Source organism: Aedes albopictus, chromosome 2 (assembly GCF_035046485.1).
Source record: "Aedes albopictus strain Foshan chromosome 2, AalbF5, whole genome shotgun sequence".
Taxonomy (NCBI): Eukaryota; Metazoa; Arthropoda; class Insecta; order Diptera; family Culicidae; genus Aedes; species Aedes albopictus.
Window position 1 is genome coordinate 6,375,839 of NC_085137.1, and position 21,333 is coordinate 6,397,171.

At 36.7% G+C, this 21,333-nt stretch overlaps 1 protein-coding gene across 3 annotated transcripts in view; it reads right to left on the reverse strand.

The window, feature by feature from the left end:
* LOC109411674 (cadherin-related tumor suppressor) overlaps positions 1-21,002 on the reverse strand; it is a 360,443-nt gene extending 339,441 nt beyond the window's left edge. For 2 of the 3 annotated variants that reach the window (XM_062849061.1, XM_062849058.1), the window contains exon 1: positions 19,893-21,002. The gene's annotated coding sequence lies outside the window, so the exon portion shown is untranslated. Of the gene's footprint in view, positions 1-19,515; positions 19,871-19,892 lie in introns of those variants that run through there. The other variant, XM_062849060.1, reaches the window with a different exon arrangement.
* Between the last annotated feature and the right edge of the window lie 331 nt (positions 21,003-21,333).

Sequence of the window (21,333 nt, forward strand, 5' to 3'; positions counted from 1 at the left end):
TGATCACGAATTGCATTCTAAAGTGTGAAAATATCGTTTATCGGATTCGGAGCCTTTTCACATCAGCATCAACAAAAGTCAATTGTAATTTAAAAATAGAAAAACATTTGTAATGATTGTACTACCACAATCCTCCTGAAAGCCGGAATCTCTCAATCCGAGACAGTCCACTATGAATCCTCACGAGCATCCTTATGCGATCCTTCTTATTCCATCAACAACAACAGCGAAACACACGAGGGCTCGTTTCTCCCGAGACTGACTGCAGCACTCTTATCTTATCCTAGAGTCCATGTCGGATGTTTTATTATTTCGGCTGGTTCCCGGTTTCCCTCGCCATCGTCTTCGCCATGTTTGCCAAAGCTGCCGTGCACTGTGGTGCAAAGCAACGCAAACAAAAACTTGCTTTTATGTTCACTTAATTTATACTAATGAAACTTCTTAAAAATTGCGGCTCATTTGAAGGGATTTCGTCTCAATTCCCCTTGCAACGCACCGCGCGGTCAGCTTTGTAACGTTTCCGTCCACCACCGTGCATCAGCGAAACGACGAAAAATTTTAATTTCTCGTTCTCATCTTCACCCGGCCGCCGCGCTGCGCTGCTGCCTCTCAAGGGGACAGTAGTGTCCACCGGTAATCATGTGGGAATCAAAAATAAATATATGACGTTTCGTTTATAAAATCAACCGTCGCGTCGTCCTCGTGTGCTGCGTGCGCAAATGTGGAAAAAGCCGAACCCCTGGCTGAAATTATCGATGATGTATTGAATTAGGAGTATAAATTCGGGTCTCATCCCGTTTTTGAAACGCCCTCTGTTTACCGTCGTCGACGTCGTTGGTTGCTGGCAATCCCCACAGGATGGAAGGACAGACAGACGACGACGACGATGATGGCGGTGACAATAACCAGTCCGGCTACTGTCGAACTTGCCGCACCCGATGGCCTAATGGCATTTTTCAGGTAGGCAGTTCACGGATGGTATGTGAGGTTCAAATCGATATACAATGTAACTTCCAGGAAAAGGCAAGGAATCGATCAGATTAAGAAAAAATAAAAAAAGGTTCTCTTTTTGTCATATAAAATGGATGTGTTACAACTAATCAATGTCAGATATACGACCAGATCAAGATATAGATGCAACGTTTCCTTTATATTCAATCATGCAGTAAGGTCAGAACATCAAGAAGCCTTAATAGGAAAGGAAGTCTTTCAGATTTGGGCACTTATGAGAATATAGTTTCAAATACCTACACACATTGTGAAAAGAGGTGGAAATCATAAAACATTCCTAAAAATAAGAAAGAAAGTTGGTAAGTTAGTGGGATGTTGAATTAAAACGTAAGTGAGAGATTTAGTGAATGAAGAATTGAATTAATGAGTATATGATTGAGTGAACTAGTGAGTTAGTGCCTTAGTGAATGAGTGAGTTTGTTAGTGAGTGAATGTGTGAGTAAATGAGTAAATTAATGAGCAAGCGAGTGCGTAAGAGTATTAGAGATTGAGCCTGCTAGTGAGTGAATGGGTGAATTAGTGAGTCTTTTAGTGAGTAAATAAATGAGTTATTGAGTGAGAATAGTGAGTTGTAGACTGACAAGCTAATGAGTTAGTAAGCGAGGGAAGAAAGAGTTAGTGAGTTAGTGGATTAGTGAGTGAGTGAGTCTGTTAGTGGGAGAATGTGTGTGTAAAAAATGAGTAAATGAATGAGTTAGTGAATGATATAGTGAGTGAATAATTTGATGAGTGGGTGAAGTTGCTAAGTGCGTGTGTTAGTAAATTAGTGAGGTAATGAGTTAGTGAGTTGAAATGTTGATTAGTGACTGAGTTGATAAGAAGTGAGATGATGAGCTAGCGAGTGAATGAGTGAACTAGCTGGTAAAGTAGTGACTGAATGAGCCTGTTTGTGAAATAAGGTTTGAGTAAATGAGTGAGTTAGTGACTGATGTAGTGAGTTAATAATTGATTGAACGAGTGAGTTGGTAAGTGAGTGAGTGATGATTAATGAGGATGATATTGACTGGTGTGCTGGATATGATACACCGCGCAGCCTTTGTAATGTTCCAAACGCGGATTTGCACGAAATTCCACACGGCAAATCATCTTTAAAAGGAACAGCCGCACTTGAGGAAACGCCGCAATGCCATCTCCCATAAGAATGCAGTTAAAGGGGAGCAAAAAACACGGCTGTTCCTTTCTTCAACGATTTGCCGCGTGTACTTTTGGTAAAATGCGCCAATATTTGTCATCATGTCAAACGCAACAATTAGGGCCTTGGTCGTCAATAAAATATTCGATAGACCAGGCGAACTAACCTAAACGAACATCTGTTGCAGACATTCAGACCGGATACACCGGAAGATGATTCTGCGTTGTCGTCGCTGGAACTAAGTGATCCCTAAAGCTCTCCACACCATCACGGAATTCTGCCATTGTATATACTTCGAGACGGTCAATCCATATGTAAGACTTATTCCTTGTTCAAATGACAAACATGGGGAATCGATAAGTCTTAAAACTTCTTACTAATAGTATTGTACATTATACTCCGTACTTATTTGAAAAAAAAATGTTAGAATAAACAAACCATTAGAAAAGTGATTTTATTTTTTATTTATTTAATTCATTTATATTCATTAACAAATAATAATTATCAAAGGCTATCCAGGAAAAAATATTAAAGTATTATTTTAAAAAACGTCGAGAGTAGGTAGTATGCTTGCAGTGAGAGGTGTAGATAATAAGAGATGCGTAGATGGGAAGTTATTATTGTTATCTATTCGGTTTTCTCCGGGGTAAAATGGTATAATGCACCTCACCGGGGCAAATCGCCGCCCTTTATTTTCTAGCGATTTAAGGACAAACGTCTTGAAATCCCGATTCTATAGTGCATCAGAACTTCAGACGCACAAATCTCAAAAAGCAAACTTCAAACATCAGTGCATTTTAATATTCTTTTCCTTCTCACTTGTAATAAGCTTGTTTACGAAGAGATTTGTGCGTTCGAAATCGTGAGTAGGTACCAAAGTCGACCATTTTGGCGGCCATTTTGGGATCCTAACAAGTCTGTCCTTAAGCGCTTTTCGCATACGTGATCGATTGCAAATCTTCAATATTGACGACTGGTACAGAGAAGCAATAAAAATATCGAATGATCTGACAACGAGGGTTTTGGCGTAATATACTGCCACTTGTAAACAGACTTCATTATAAACATAGCAAGTTCTGTTCCCTTGTGTTATTTTTCCACTTTTATGCAGTTATGCAGTTGTTGAAAGACCCTCCTAGGATAAGCATGTGGTGGAATTACCCCCTGTGATAGTTTTATCACTGGGCTGGACGTTTTTTTCCTTGTTGGGGCGTATTGCCCCGCTTATTTTGAAACCGCAAAACTTGCAAACGTTTTCGAAAAACGTTTTAAAGCTTCCATGGCCACCCCTCCAAAGGCATAGTTCGCATGCAACACTTTACTGACTTCAAGGACAACGATTTGCAATGGACAATATATGGTATAAGGCACTGGCTTCAGAGATATTGCCGTTTCTGTTTAAGGGGGGCATATTATACCTGTTTACCCTACTTGTCCCATAGAATGATTGAAATGCCACAAAAATGATCAAGCACGCTGTAATAATCGTCACCCATGATCAGGTGCCTACATCAGTGGTCTAATGACTCTTCGCGTGCTCGGCACTAGTTCCAATATGCCGCTTAAAGAGTTGCCACATATGATGTTAGGCAAGCTGAGGTCAGTTAACTGACTGATGCATCACGGGAGCTATTGCTATAATCGAAATGTATGTATTACTTAGACATTCTAGCCGAACTATCAAGAAGAAAACGCATATTTAAGAATATAAATTGAATCTATCAATACGGTTTAAATTAGAATTTGCGGATTTGACGCGCTACTCAAGCGCACTAGGTCCGACGTACGGATTTGAAGGAAATACACCAGGAAACGCCTGAATCTAATGTTGTTTCATCTACACCAGAAAAACGTTTAGATCTAATGTTTTTGCACATCATAAAACATCTGAAACCGTCTAAATCTAATGTTTTAATTTACATTAATATACTCCAGCAAACGTCTGAATTTAATGTTTTTTACATCAACATACATCAGTAAAACGTTTGAATGTTATGTTTTTGCACATTAAAAAAATTGAAAACGTCAGATTTTTATGTTTCCGATTATATTCTTGACATCAAATAAACGTTTGATTTCCCGATGGATACATTATATTATCTTGCATAAACGCATATGAATCGTAATGTTTTCTAATGTTCAACATCAGAAGTACAGCAAACCTTGATGTTGATATATACATCAAAATTTAATGTCAGGCTAATGTAAATTTTTATTCGGGCTGCTTCTCAGCTTATTGTTCTATCGACATTACCACAGCTATGAGAGCTTCCTCTGCGAATGACCATTTTACATGTGTATATTCTGTGGCAGGCACGAAGATACTCTATGTCCAAGGAAGTGGTGTCAGGCCATTCGGCCGAAGGTCATTAAGCCGAAGGCCATTCGGCCGAAGGTCATTAGGCCGAATGGCCATTAGGCCAAATGGTCATTAGGCCGAATGGTCACTAGGCCGAATGGTCACTGGGTCTTATTTTTTGCCGTTACGTCCCCACTGGGACAATTCCTGTTTCTCAACTTCTATGTTCTATGAGTACGTCCACAGTTATTAGCTGAGAGCTTCCGCTGCCAATGACCATGTTGTATGTGTATATCGTACGGCAGGCACGAAGATAAACTATAACCAAAAAAGTCAAGGGGATTTCCTTTACGGAAAGTTACTGGACCGGAAAATTGAACCCAGTGCCCACCCTCAGCATGATTTTTTCCTTCTTTTAAACATATATCGTTCTTTCTAGTATAATTGCCAAAATAGTTCTTGGCACTGAAACTGCTCATACTTAAATCACATTTTTTTCCTTCTTTTATACATAGGCTATTCCTTCTAGTTTTATAGTTAAAATAGTTTTTGGCAATACTTGTTAAAAAAGATAAAAACCACAGATCCGTTTCCAGTTTCCTGTTGAATTGCAATTGATCCTGATGACAATTCGGCCTAATGACCATTCGGCCTAATGACCCTGCATCCAAGGAAGTCAAGGAAATTGCCCTTATTAAAAATAGACGGTGTCGACGCAAGCTATTTTACAGCTCATGCTGGCATTGGTAAAGGGTCCATATAGCTGAAGTGGGAAGTGCAAGGGTATTCAACATAACCATGCTGATGGTGACGGTTTCGATTCCCGCTCGCTCCAGGAACTTTTCATAGAGGAAATTTCTATGACTTCCTTGGCAGTATCTTCCTGCCTGCCACACGACAAAATGATCATAGGACAGATCTGTGAAGTACTAGATTTGTAGTAATGTACTGAATTTTAGTATGGTGAGAAGGTCAATTCTCCGTTTTTGCAATAAAATGGTGCAAAAAGCGTGGGTATTATGATTCCTTGCCTAATTTGATGCTGTTTAAGCAAAACTTTGGGCAACAGTGTTGTTGTTTTCTCCATTTCTTGCAACATAAACAACATAGTTATCCAAAGTTTTGCTCAAACAGCATCAAATTAGGCAAAGAAACATAAATAATACCCACGCTTTTTGCACCATTTCATTGCAGAAACAGAGAATTGACTTTCTCACCATACTAATATTCAGCTCATTACTAAAAATCTAGTACTACACCGAACGTGCCCCATTGGCAGAGGAAGCTCTCTAATTCAGTCTAACACATACGCAGCCAGTGCAAGCATCCCAGAAAAAAAAGGGATAGATTGCACCCAATTATTTTTCTTGTCAATATTGATGCTTGCAGCATATCAAAGATATAACACAAGCGTCAAAGCCAGACCTACTGCGTATCGTTTACCGCAGAGATGATTCGTTGAAGTTCTTCGACTACAATAAACTCCCGTTTAACATCTAATCACTTCTCGAGTCTGCAGGGGAAGAAGGATGTTCGATTTGAAGCTATACAACACAAGCATCTGCTTTGGGATGGCGTAGCACCAGCCAAATTATCACCAAAACCACACTAAGGGGAAGAGCGAAAAAAAAACCGTGACAGGTAATACAAAATCACGTCCGATCACGGCGAGGCCTACTTCGATTCTTTGGCAGAGCAAGCTCTCAGTTAAAAACTGTGTAAGTGATCTAAGCTGTGATGCAGTTGGAACGTTACACCATGAAGAAGAAGAATATGATGACTGGTGCTAATGCATGGGGGCTAAGGGAGGGTTAAATGGAGGTTTCGTATAAGTGGTTCATCTTTGGAAACAAGTTCTTTAGAGAACCATAATCCATTCTCTAAATAACTTATTTCGCGAGTAAGCGCCTGAAGATCTACAAGCGACTATTGCTTAAAATACCCTACCTAATGAAACAATTATTATTATTATTATTATTTTATTTTAGAGGTTTTAAATTTTATAAATTCATTCGCCTCTACCCTAATGAAACAATTGTTGGATGCTTACGCCCTCCTAAAGCATTACCCGAATGAGCTAGCTGGCATTGGTGATGAAGCAATTAATTAAATTGCGATCAGAAGACAGTTTTATTTCCGCGGATTAGCAACAGTTTGGTGGCACCGCAGCGCAGCATTTTCTACCAGTTTGCACCGTAATTCCTTTTTCCTTTCTAATGCCATTCCTGGCCGCCATTGACTATTAGTGGCTACTGTTGTGATGGTGGCGAATTGTGGTGCCACATTTACGGTGTGGCGGCAGGTGTAAAAACAACAGATTCTCGACCTGGTCGAACGGCGCGCGGCGCGGCCACCTAGTTTTAGCTATGGTAAATGCGCGAACATTCCGCCGCCGCCGAACAATGGTGTGAAATTTATTCTGCTGAACTGTTACCAACCTACAGTGTATCAAACAATTGTCCGTACAGCAAATTTTTTGTCAAAATATTTTTTCCATCAAATGTTTATAACTTTTTTATACGTCAATCAAAACTGCTGAAATTTTGACCAATCATGAATCATATTTTACTGCTTTATTGGTAAAATTTTGAGCGAGATCGAATAAGTTTTCTGAAAGTTATAGAACTTTTAGTAAAACTTATAAGATTTTTGAACACATTTTAAAAACATTACATCTCAATATGTAGTAGATGAAACTTTTTCAATCTTTTTTGTGTTACAGCTTATACCTAAGGCTTTCATATGCAGCTTTATTTGAGGTTTTATATTCACTACAATAAATATGAAAAATTTGCTTATGCAGTTGACGGTATTTAAAAAATCACCATATTTTGAACATATAATCTGCCATACGTTTTCTACCAATAAAAGTGCATTAACTGAACGAAAAATGCATAGGACCTACTCTTCATATGTTGTTTAGTAGGTCCTGTATAAAAATATTACATTAAGAAAGTTTAAAAATGTTGAAAACACTTGGCACTTTTTTTTGATCAAAATATGATAAATTTCCAAATAATACTCTGAATATATACAGATTTTTCATATTTTTTGTAGTGAATATAAAACCTCAAACGAAGCTGCATATGAAAGCCTTAGGCATAAGCTGTAACACAAAAAAGATTGAAAAAGTTTCATCGACTACATATTGAGATATAATGTTTTGAAAATGTGTTCAAAAATCCTAAAAGTTTTACTAAAAGTTCTATAACTTTCTGAAAATTTATTCGATCTCGCTCAAAATTTTACCAATGTAGCTGCAATATATGGTTTATGATTGGTCAAAATTTCAGTGTTTTTGATTGACGTATAAAAAAGTTATAAACATTTGAATGAAAAATAATTATGACCAAAAAATTGCTGTACGGACAATTGTTTGATACACTGTAAGTACTGGCTGGCTGGTTGGTTGGTTGGTAGCGGAAAACACCGCGCGGAATGGAAATCGGGCATAAAAGTTGCTTTTTATAAACATTTTTGCACCTCGTTGGGAAGAATGAAAAAATGGCTTGATGGAAACGCTTGATTTAGTAGCTTAATTAGTTTTGACTGTCGGTGCTTTCATTGCGCTGATGGTTGGGGAAGATTCTCTTGGGCTGGATATTTAAAATTTATCAAATGACTACAAAAATCTAAAAATCACGCCTTTCATAGCTTAGTCGGTAAACGCAAGAATGCAAATTTCCAACAATTTGGTCGACTATTTATTTTCTTCCGTCTTTATTTTATGTCGGAGCTAACTAGCCAAAAATTCAAATCACCCAAATAAATTTTGGACAAACTTGAAGAATTTGATATACAAAAAAGGAAAGAAATTTATCACCCAGGAGCATAGCAACTGAAAGTAAAATTGCCAGGAACCTAGTTACGAAAATAAAGTTTTTTTTTCTTGTCATAATTAACCCAAAAGTAATCGCGTCTTGGATCACCCTCGACGACGCCAGGCACACACTGTGTACCATAAGTGAGTTTTATGGTGCGTGTACTCAGGTGCAGGATATGACCGCTCCCGGTCTAATATTTGCAGAATATCACGTTCGATATGGTTATAAACATAACAATGGCCAGGCCCACTGTGCAGACTAATGGGTTCAACTCAAGTACCATTTTAAGTTTAATGCTGCTCTATTAATAGCAGTTTTCATAACCAATTTTATAAAACAGTCAATAAAATCCAAGTATTCCTTAACAACCTTCTGAAAACAGCTATAAGAACGCCTTTCTATCAGCTGGACCACATTTATAGAGATTTTCAAAGCCACATGGAGAGCAAAAATAAATTCTCAATAAAACCAGCATGTTGTGCAAGGATAATTTGGGGCTACTTTTGACAACCGCAATAAAACCTTTTAGAAATCAAATAGGGTATTGCATTAGTTAGTTTCGTCAAAATGCTTTTAGTATATAATAAAACTTATGCCGATGGCATTGAACATGGTTGTTATAAGTCTCTCATAAAGCTAAAATAAGTTCAATAAGCTATGTACACCCAAGTAACGGTTCCATTGCTGGTTGGTTTTGTTTGATTTTTTATTACAGCAACAGCCAAAACTCACAATTATATCCCTTTCGTGACGAACCAGCACAATTGTGCTGTTGAGCAACAACATGTTTGCATATATTTTTCATCTGTTTAGTTTTTGTTTTATGTGATGTAAACTGTTTCAATAACTGAGCCATTACTTATACTTGTATGTGTGCAAACAAACTTTTGTTTACGTAGCATGTGAGATTTAATACAACAAAGTGAACCAACAGTGGACAAAAACCTTAAAGCATGAAAACGTTTTTTTTCTGTCGCATATTTTTTTTATTTCCGTTTTATCTAGGTCGTCAAAGCTAGAAATGAAATCGAAAGATAAAGAGTAGTTCTTCCATATGAGGAACATGTTGGGAAATCTGAGAGTTCTGGAGAGCTAAAGTTGAGTCATTTGTATGGAGATTTCACTTTTTTGCGCTCCGTCCCGAAAGGGATATGACTACTTTTACCAAAACCATTGCATCCTTAAAGCTATCTATTGAGCTTGAGTTTGAACTTGATTGACCGCCCGTGAATGCTACTCCTGTATCACCAGACCAGCTACCCTCACACAAGGAATTAATTAGGTATTCACAGCAGACCGAATATTCCTCTGCGTCTGCACAAATTCATGCGGATGCCGCAGTGTTGGTGCGATATGGTTGGCGGAAGGGTTCACACGTTGGTGCATGGATGACAGGCGTAAGGTGAATGTTTTAGTGTGTTTATTACTCTGGTATAGGGTATCGCGCCACTTGGGCGGTGGCTTCAATATTCGTCTGTTTTCCACTATAACTCAGTCAATTTTGAACCAATTGACTTGAAATGTTGTACACGGATAGATACTATACCTATCTCACTGCATTCCAAGAATTGTGTCAATTGGTTCAAATTTGACTGAGTTATAGCGGAAAACAGACGAAAATAGAAGCCATCGCCCAAGTGACGCGATTCCCTATATTGCGCCACAGTTCGAAGTTTAACTTTTCGTCAAACGAAAAATTCTCCACTGGACCACTGGGTGTTATATGTGTTGTCCGTTGTCTAATGTTAGCGCTTGTTCAGTCTGTACAACCTTTGGTTGAAGACGGTGTAGTGTCTTTTTTAAAAGGGACGGGCCTGGGATTGAATCCAGGGCTTTTTGCATACGAATCAGAAGCGGTAGTCACTAGATCACCAATCCCATTTGAAGCTATCTATCAAACTAATATTTAAGAGTAAACAAAACTCTTCAATATGGTAAATTATCGCTGTTTTAAACTAGCAATAAAACTGCCAGAAATCTCAACAGATGGCGTTCAATTCGATTAGCATCGACATCTGTTGATAGCTAGGCAGACGTTACGACAATACTGACCATCTTGCTTACGTTAGATTTTCGCTAGCCATGGATATCGCCATATTTAATAATTAAGGAACATGAATGATAAATAATTATTTCATGGCATTTTCGGGGGGCATTTATTTCATGCTTCTGCAATCCCCATATTCACTGTAAAATTAAATGCACATAAGCTTCAGAGCACTTCCTACTTGCGAATGATATTTTCTCCTGAACTTTTCATGTCGTTAAAAAAAACATTCCTGTACCTTTGGGCACGATCAAGATTGAAACAGTAATAATGATGAGCTGTCAAACATTTTGATGACAAAAAATACATAGTCATCATCATAACCGCTGAAAGTGGAACATTTTTCTACTAAGTTTTAAAATAGTTTTGTTGCTACTTTTAATACGGTTTGCAAAACCTTTCCATTCAGCCAGAAGATATTCTTAAAGAGGTTATCAAGAGGTTTTGATGTAAACATCTTTTTTTTTTTTTAATTACAAAAATTTTTTATAGAGCAGCAAAAAACTGTAAATGTTGCATGGGTATATTTCTTGAGCGTTTTTCTCCTTAAAAAACTTATTGAAAAAATGTATTCACGCCGAGCACCTGGGATCAAGTCCCTCTCTCGACAAACTCACAAAATGTGAGTTCTTCCTTCGGAAGGGAAGTAAAGTGTAAGTCCCGAGATAAACTAACCTAGGGCTAAAAATCTCGTTAATACAGAATAAAAAAAAAAGATTATTAACACTAGGAGCACCGACATCAAAAAAGTTACGCGGAGCACCGGGATCGAAAATTTGTTGTAACTAAATTTTTAATTGGCTATATCTCAGCAATGGCTCAACCGATTTTCAAATTTTTTTTATCAATCTCATGTCCGAATCTTAAAATTTCAGATGCTTGAACAGAAATTGTTCTAGGGGTGTTCAAATTCCCTCTAGAACAGTGCAACCGAAACAAATTTTGTTTCGTCATGCTTATCTGGCTGTAAACGTTCCAAATATTTCAGAAAACATCATAAATCTGAGGTGTTCAAATGAAAATAGTAGAAGATAACTGGATGCATATCGTTAATCTAACAGAAACATATTTTGAACATCCCTAGCGCTCCTAGGCTAGTTGCAATTAAATTTTCAATTGACTATATCTCAGCAACGGCTCAACCGATTTTCAAAATTCTTTTACCAATCTCTTCTCCGAATCCTAACGTTTCAGATAATTGAATAGAAATTATTCTAGGGGTGTTCAAATTTCCTCTAGAACAGTGCAACCGATATATTTTTTTAAAATGTTTACCTAATTGGAAGCGGTCTGAAAATTACTGTACGCATAATGGATGTGTGTGGTATAGTATAAGATAAAATATTTTGAACATCCCTAGCGCTCCCGGCACGATAATCAAAAATTTGTTGAAACTAGATTTTAAATCAGTTATATCTCAGCGATGGCTTAACCGATTTTCAAAATTATTTTCCTTACATGTTGTCCTAATCTTCTAGTTTCAGATAATTGAATAAAAAATATTCTAGGGGTGGTCCAATTTTCTCCATATCAGTGCAGAAGATACGATATTTTCCAGCCATTTTTTCTTCATTGAGGACGTTCAAAATATTTCCTTGAACTTCATAAACCTACATTATTCAAACGAGAATAGTATAAGATCTATCTGGATACATGCAGTAAACCTCAATTAAAAAGATGTTGAACATCCCTAGTGCTCCTTGAATTGTGACCGAAGCTTGACTGTAATTAAATTTTCAATCGCTTATATCTCAGCGATGGCTCAACTGATTTTCAAAATTATTTAACCAATCTCTTGTACAAATCTTCAAATTACTAAAGTTTGAATAAAAATACCCTTCTAGGGGTGTTCAAATTGCCTCTTGAACAGTTCAACTTTTTTCAAAATATTTATATCATTGTAAAAGTTCTAAATATTTCGGTAAACATTATAAATCTTTGTGATTCTAATGAGAATAGCATAAGATCACTTGATACATATTGTGAACTACATAGTAAATTGAACATCCCTAGCACTACTGGCATTGTGATCGAAATTCGGCTGTAACTATATTTCCAAAGGGGTAAATGTCAGCGATGGCATGACCGATTTGCGGTGTTCAAATGAAAATAGTAGAAGTAACTGGATCCATATCGTTAATCTAACAGAAACATATTTTGAACATCCCTAGTGCTCCCGGCACAGTGGCTAGTTGCTATTAAATTTTCAATTGACTATATCTCAGCAATGGCTCAACCGATTTTCAAAATTCTTTTACCAATCTCTTGTCCGAATCCTAAAGTTTCCGATAATTGAACAGAAATTACTACAGGGGTGTTCAAATTTTCTCTAGATCAGTGCAACCGATACACTTTTTTTTCGACATGTTTATATGGTTGTTAACGTTCCAAATATTTTAGTAAACATCATAAATCTGAGGTGTTCAAATGAAAATAGTATAAGATAACGATACATATCGTTAATCTAACAGAAAAATATTTTGAACATCCCTAGCGCTCCCGGCACAGTGATTAGTTGCAATTGAATTTTCAATTGGTTATATCTCAGCGATGGCTCAACCGATTTTCAAAATTATTTTACCAATCTCTTTTTCGAATATTCAAGTTTCAAACAAATGAACAATAATCATTCTAGGGATGTTCAAATTTCTCTAGAACAGTGCAATCGATATAATTTGTTCGACATGTTTACCTAATTGTAAACGATACAAGCGCTTCCGTAGACATGATTAATTTGTATGGTTCAAATGGGAATCGTATTCAATAAAATATTTTGAACATCCCTAGCGCTCCAGGCACGATGGTCGAAAATTAGTTGAAGCTTCATTTTAAATCAGCTATATTTCTGCGATTGCTTAACCGATTTTCAATTATTTTTTTACTAATATGTTGTCCTAATCTTCTAGTTTCAGATAAATGAATGAAACATAATCTAGGGCTGGTCAAATTTTCTCCATACCAGTTACCCTCACATGGCTACGTGCTAGGATGCTACGTGGATACTTGATTTCAATTGTTTCAGTTACAGTTGCCACCACGTGTGTCCAGCCACGTGCAGTACTATAAGCAGCTGTGTATAATGTTGTCTTGGTTCTGGAAATTGAGTTCTACACCATTTATCATCAAAATCTAATGCAAATATTACATGAATCACGCCGATTTATGACGTTTCCATCTAGAACATATACAATGTAGTAAAAAAGGGCGAAAAATATTGCAACGGCTGTCCTTTTGTGTAGGAAATTTGAACAACCCTCCACTATATAGAATTTTATACAATTCTCTTATGAAACACCTAGATGTATGATGTTCACGGACTTATTTAAAACTTTTACAATGAAATTTTTAAAACTGTGCTGGAAAAACAATTCAACACCACTAGAATAAGTTTTGTTCAATGGTTCCAAACATGAAGTTTCAGACAAGAGATTAGTAAAAGAATTTTGAAAATCGGGCGAGCCATCGCTGAGATGAAGCCAATTAAAAATCATAGTGCCGGGAGGGCGTAAGGGCCCATATAGCCGAGGCGGTAAACGCACGGGTATTCAGCATGACCATGCTGAGGGTGACGGGTTCGATTCCCGGTCGGTCCAAGATCTTTTCGTAAAGGAAATTTCCTTGACTTCCTTGGGCATAGAGTATCTTCGTGCCTGCCACACGATATACACATGCAAAATGGTCATTGGCAGAGGAAGCTCTCAGTTAATAACTGTGGAAGTGCTCATAGAACACTAAACTGAGAAGCAGGCTTTGTCCCAGTGAGGACGTTACGCCAAGAAGAGGAGGAGGAGTGCCGGGAGGGCTGGGGATGTTCAAAACCTGTTTCTGTGAGGCTAACTACATGTTTCCGGTATTTTTATACTTTTCTCATTTGAAGCCAGCAAATTGATGATGTTTGCGGATTTTTTTCATAACGCTTACAATGAAGTGGAAATGACTGAAAAAATGTGTGTCGGTTGCACTGTTCTGAAGGAAGTTTGAACACCCCTAGAACGTATTTTGTTCATTTGTTTGAAGTTCGAAGACTTGAACAACATATTAGCAAAATAACTTTGAAAATCAGTTGTGCTATTGCTGCGATATTGCAGATTGAAAATTTAGTCATCGTTATAGGAGCGCTAGGGATGTCCCAATATTTTTTCTGTGACAGTTTCAGAACGTTTACAATTAGGTAAACATGTCGGAAAAAAATTGTATCGGTTATCTGGTTCAGGGGAAATTTTAACATCTCTAGAATGATTTTTGTTCAATTGTCTGAAACTTGAAGATTCGATAAGTAAAAGAATATAAAAAACCAGTTGAGTTATTTTGTGAGATATAGCCAATTGAAAATTTATTTATAGTTTAATTTCAATCACCGAGTGTGTTTTTATGTGATTCACAATATGTATCCTTTTATGTTATACTGTTCTAATAAGAATCTCGCAGATTTCTCATGCTTGTGAAAATATTTAGAACGTTCACAATGAAGTAAACAAGTCGAAAAAAATACACCGGATGCAGAGCTCTTGAGGAAATTTGAACACAAAACAAAATTCTGACAAGAGATTAGTCAAATAATATGGGAAATCGGTCAAGTCATCGCTGACATATAGCCCATTGAAAATATAGTTACAGCCGAATTTCGATCACAATGCCGGTAGTGCTAGGGATGTTCAATTTACTATGTAGTTCACAATATGTATCAAGTGATCTTATGCTATTCTCATTAGAATCATGAAGATTTATGATGTTTACCGAAATATTTAGAACTTTTACAATGATATAAATATTTTGAAACAAGTTGAACTGTTCAAAAGGCAATTTGAACACCCCTACAAGGGTTTTTTTCAAACTTCTGTAATTTGAAGATTCGTACAAGAGATTGGTAAAATAATTTTGAAAATCGGGTGAGCAATCGCTGAGATATATGCGATTGAAAATTTAATTACAGTCAAGCTTCGGTCATAATTCAAGGAGCACTAGGGATGTTCAACATCTTTTTAATTGAGGTTTACTGCATGTATCCAGATAGATCTTATACTATTCCCGTTTGAATAATGTAGGTTTATGATGTTCAAGGAAATATTTTGAACGTCCTCAATGAAGAAAAAATGGCTGAAAAATATCGTATCTTCTGCACTGATATGGAAAAAATTGGACCACCCCTAGAATATTTTTTATTCAATTATCTGAAACTAGAAGATTAGGACAACATGTAAGGAAAATAATTTTGAAAATCGGTTAAGCCATCGCTGAGATATAGCTGATTTAAAATTTAGTTTCAACAAATTTTCGATCACCGTGCTGGGAGCACTAGGCATGTTCAAAATATTTTATCTTATACTGTACCCCACACATCCATTATGCGTACAGTAATTTTCAGACCCCTTCCTATTAGGTAAACATTTTGAAAAAAAAAATGATATCGGTTGCACTGTTCTAGAGGAAATTTGAACACCCCTAGAAAAATTTCTATTCAATTATCTGAAACGTTAGGATTCGGAGTAGAGATTGGTAAAAGAATTTTGAAAATCGGTTGAGCCGTTGCTGAGATATAGTCAATTGAAAATTTAATTGCAACTAGCCACTGTGCCGGGAGCACTAGGGATGTTCAAAATATTTTATCTTATACTATACCACACACATCCATTATGCGTACAGTAATTTTCAGACCGCTTCCAATTAGGTAAACATTTAAAAATATATATATCGGTTGCACGGTTCTAGAGGAAATTTGAACACCCCTAAAATAATTTCTGTTCAATTATCTGAAACTTTAGGATTCGGAGAAGAGATTGGTAAAAGAATTTTGAAAATCGGTTGAGCCGTTGCTGAGATATAGTCAATTGAAAATTTAATTACAACTAGCCACTGCCGAGAGCGCTAGGGATGTTCAAAATATTTTTCGATTGTATTTACGATATGCATCCAGCTATTTTATACTATATTCATGTGAACCACGCAGATTTATGATGTTTACTGAAATATTTTGCACGTTTACAATCAAATAAGCATGTCGAAAAAAATTTGTATCGGTTGCACTGTTCTAGAGGAAATTTGAGCACCCCTAGAATAATTTCTGTTCAATCATCTGAAATTTTAGGATTCGGACATGAGATTGATAAAAAAAATTTGAAAATCGGTTGAGCCATTGCTGAGATATAGCCAATTAAAAATTTAGTTACAACAAATTTTTGATCTTGGGGCCGGGAGTGTTAACTATGGTAAGGTTTTATTTATTTTCTGGTGATATTTTCTAAATGATTTATGGAACATTTCTTGTGTAATTATTTTTTTTTAAATAAACGAACTAGTCCTTATGTTTCATAATGTATGAACTATTGTAAGTTCTGTTTGAGAGAATCACGTCTGACTTTAAATTTTCTTGATAATTTTCAGATGAATTCCAGGAACATATTAAAAAAATGCGCAATTGTTTTCCTTTTTTGCTAATTCTAAGAAACACTGAACAAATTTAAAAAAGGAAAAAATATGATTATTTTTTGACCCGTTCTTGAGCCAAATCATGACATACAAATGCCATTCCATTTTTATTTTTATGGGTTTCTTGCAAATGGTTTTCAGATAATTCCTTGAATAGTTTTCGAACAAAATTTGAGAATATTTTTAAAGTTATTCCTGGTCTATTTTTTGGCAGAACTTCAAAAAAGATTTCATCGAAAGGTGTCCCTTACGAATCTATTATATTTTTTAATACTAGAGAACATTGTTAATGAAGATCTTGATAATGTATAGAATTTTTAATTTCTTTAAAAATATTAAGAAAATTGCATCAAATTTAAGAAGTTCGGAAGAGTCCATGATTCACCATTCCGCAAGAAATTATATCAGAAATTCCACAAGAGCATTGGGTAAAACCTGTCCAGGAGCTGTGTTTAAAATTTATGCTGAATTTTTACTTGCAAGTAGTACACAGATTCAAGAAATTATTCGAAAATTTACCTTACCATATGGTCAAAATGGTCAAAAAGTATATTGCACTTAGTCAATTAGAAATTCAGTTTCAGTTTTTTTAAGAAATTATTGAAAAACTCGTTCAAAATTTAAAATTCATAGGGAACTCTTCCTGAATTTCCACTACTAAATCTTTTGATAATCCCAAAGCTTCAAAAATTACCGAGATCCTCCAAGCATTTATTGTGAGCATTTTTTAAGCAAATGTTGATTTTTAGAATTTATCTCAACTTTTTTATTGACTATTTAGTAATAGTGATTAGTGTTTACAGAAAAAAAAATCAGGGATGTCCGAGAAGAATCATTTTCCCAAAAAAACAAAAAAAATATCACAAAAAATATTTTTGAAAAAATACATAAAATATCAGAAGTTCCTTATAGAATCCGAGGTCCATCATTCCACAAAAAAATATACTCTGGCTTGTGACCAATGAACAGGAGCTCTGTTAAAACTTTCTGCTGAATTTTTGCTTGCAAATATTACAAGGATTCAAGATATTATTTATTCGATAATGTTTGACAATTGGTACAAAAAAAAAACATTATATTGGAAATTAGAAATTCAGTTGCATTTTTTAATGATTTTTACCTAGCAGTTTCCAAAAATTTGTTCGAATTTGAAAGTTTTTAGGAAACTATTCTAGGATTTTCACTACCAGATCTTTTCATAATCTGGAAGCTTTAAAAACTAAGAAAAAGATCATCCAAGCAATTATTGTTAATATTCTTTCTTTGGAATAGCAAATTTCGATTTTTAATATTTATCTCACCAACATTTTTATTCCATTAACTATATTTAGTAGATTGTGACTATTAAAAAATGTTTGATTTTTGCCTTTAGAAAGAGACGACAAAAAAGGGATCCCAAACTTATGCTAATGGCTGTGTAATAAATTTGTGCAAAATTGCAAATTATTCATTATCCGTGGATGAATAGTTTGTTCAAGAAAGCGCCGCTTTCGATTACTAACCATCTGACAGTTTTGAACTACTTGGAAATACTTTCTTATTTTAATTGCGCATTTAGATAGCAGATGCATAATGTGTTACTGACTATAATAGGCATTGCTCTTGATTATTCCTGTTTAAATTTTAATGAAGCGTACGCTCACCCTCTAACAACTGTACCGCAGAAATCAAAGTTACATCTGTTATGTTTAGTGATGCAGTAGTTGCAATTAGAGACTTAATGCGTAAAAAAGTCTAAGGTCTAAAAAAGTGCTAAAAATTCATAAAGGTTTTGAATGTTCGTCTCTTTTAAAATAAACTTTTTGGACCCTTTTAAAAGTTTGTGACTAAATTTTTAAATTCTTCATCGCAATATGTAATATTAAAAAAATCATAATACTTTTTGTTATGTCCATTTCTTATTCATTTGCTGATGGAAAAAAAGACATAAATTAGCTAAATATATTTTCAATCATGTAGGTAACTACCTACATTTTCTAATTAAACTGTTTATTTTCATTTTTATGTTTTTTTCATATAGAAGTCAAACTCTGGATTACTAATACTGTGAAAGTTTAATTTCAATGTTCAAACATATTACATCTTTTCAAGGATCTATAAAACCTGTGTTTTCAAAATTATAAAAAGTTCAATAGACAATTTGCAAGCAGTTGCAGGCAGTACAATTAAACGCCGTAAAATCCAGTTTAAACTATGGATTTAGATTTGTTTTCCTCAATAGTATAAAACCTGTCAGAGTTGTTTTTTTGCTATACCTTCACGTTCAATTTTACTCAAAATTAAAAAATGCTCAATAGAGCCTTGGGCTTCCAGTGAGTTTGTAATGGGTTTCCTTGCAGAGTGAATGCAGTGGTAAATTTAAATAATTTGCTTTTGTAATTTTGAAATAAAAACGATGGCAGTTCCCTCTTTATTTTATATAACTCTGCAAGAAACATTGCCATTTTGTGGTTTGAAAGTGCCACTTGTTGTGTGGCACGATTAACGAAACTTTTGCTTTACAAAGCACATAAAAATTCAATCACGATGACATTAAGCTTGAAACTCAACATCACTGCCGTATAATTATTCATTTTTTTCTAATCAAATACAAATCATTATAAATTAGCCACGAAACTCTTCTCCGACAACATAACTCATGGAATTCCGCTTTCCCATGGGATCGCCCGGAGCTCGTTTTTCAAGCTGCACTTGTGTGCCCTTAGTCTGCCAATCGGCTTCCTATCGACTGCTTCGTCAAAACTAAAATAAATTCGCATTTTTAATTTTCACAAACCGTGGAAGATGCGCGCGCGATGATGATCGTGTCTCGGCGAGGTTCTCGTCTCCTGCCGCCGCAACACTTCTCTCGTGCATCAGAGTTCAGTGCAGACACAGACGTTATTCATCATCAGCATCACCATCATCTCTACGACGACGGCCGCAGAGGACAACAACGTCCTGGGAACAAAATCGACGGACTATCAGCAGCTCAGCAGCGCGCAGTGACTTCAACGGCCGAGCAGAACAGAAGCACCTCACCAACAGCAGCAGCAGCCAGGCCAATAATAACATCCAGAACGTGTTACACGTCGCAAAATCGAATTGCATACATTTTCATAAATTATCTTTTTTCTCTTATTTTAACTGCTCCATTTTTTCTTCCTGCTTTACCTTTTTTTCTGTTACTTCTTCAGCACTCACAGACGTCGAAAAGTCAAAGCACCAGACTCAATTCTCGGTCATCGTATTCTTCCTTCCACAAACGTTTAGCTCCTTCTAAACAATTTCAACAATTCTTCATCGAATTCATTCGTATTGTAATTTATCTCTTCACATCGGTTTGCCTTCAATCACTTCAAATATCTTCGCTCCCAGAATGCACAAAACGTTTCCACTTTTTCACATAATACTCAGAAACTTCTGTCAGTTTAGAATAGTTTCATAAAAAGCGCATACAGGAAAGAAACAAGATGAATAGCCGCCACAATCTTCCACACTTGCACACACATCCCGGGCAAAAGGTACTTCGGTGATCTTCCTGGTCTATCGTCTCCCCGTGTAGAAGTTAGACACACAAAATCTACAACCCAACGCAGTGTGGTATGCCCGAGAGGCCCCCGAAAAAAAAAACAACCGCACTTCTTCGCACAGGCTGCGCGGTCACTCACTTACTTCAGCCACTAGCAGCAGCACCGATTCCGTTCCAGAGCTCTGTAAAGAGGTCCTCCCTTATTCACGTTTCCGCACCCCGCGCTCCAAGCTCACTCACGCACACTCCCGCGCGCCACACGTCTCTTGCGCCTTCGACTTTGGCACATCAAGAGGAATCTTCTGGCTTCTTCTTCGGTTTCTTCTTTGTCCAACGGTGGGTCACAGCGCGCTAGCCGAGGTCCCCTGGTCTTCAGCACTGTTCAAATCGGTCTGTATCACTCGCTCTGGACGGGCCCAGGGCGCTCACTTCCACACGATCGCGCGATCAGTTCAATACTGAGCGCACCGTTGCGCAGACTGGATTGGGTTCAGGTAAAGATGATGGCTGCTTGCAAGACACACTCTCTCTCTCTCTCTCGATCTTCTTCGCGCAAGATCACGCCGACTTATGCAGGTTATGCTGCTTCCTCTATCATCTATGCTCGCCACATCCTTCGAAGGATGTATTGGTGGTTGCGCCATGGCGTGAATGCCGATCATACCTGGCACGATCACCACAACCTCGCGATGGGTCCCAAGTGCCAAGGAACGATCGAACGGCTATGTTTGCGTGTTGCGCCCCAAGTCATGAGGAAATTCCTTAGCATTCTTCTCGTCTTATGCGCGATCGCACTGGCACTACGATCACTGTAGTGAGGGACGGGACGGTATTGGTGTTGTTTATGCGTAGAATATTATCTTCATAGTTCAGTGGCTTTGCGCAAGAGAGCAATGCAATGTTGAACGATGAGTGTGTGCAGATCTTCTGTGGTTCTTGGTTTCTCAGTTTGGAGTTTTGTTTTGCTTCATCAAGGTGGTATTTTCTCTCTGCCGCGGGGGATTTGCAGAGGTTCACCATTTGAACGCCGTGTTAGCCCTTTGAAGTATTCGACTGCGATATAGCACACTGGGCCATATTTTT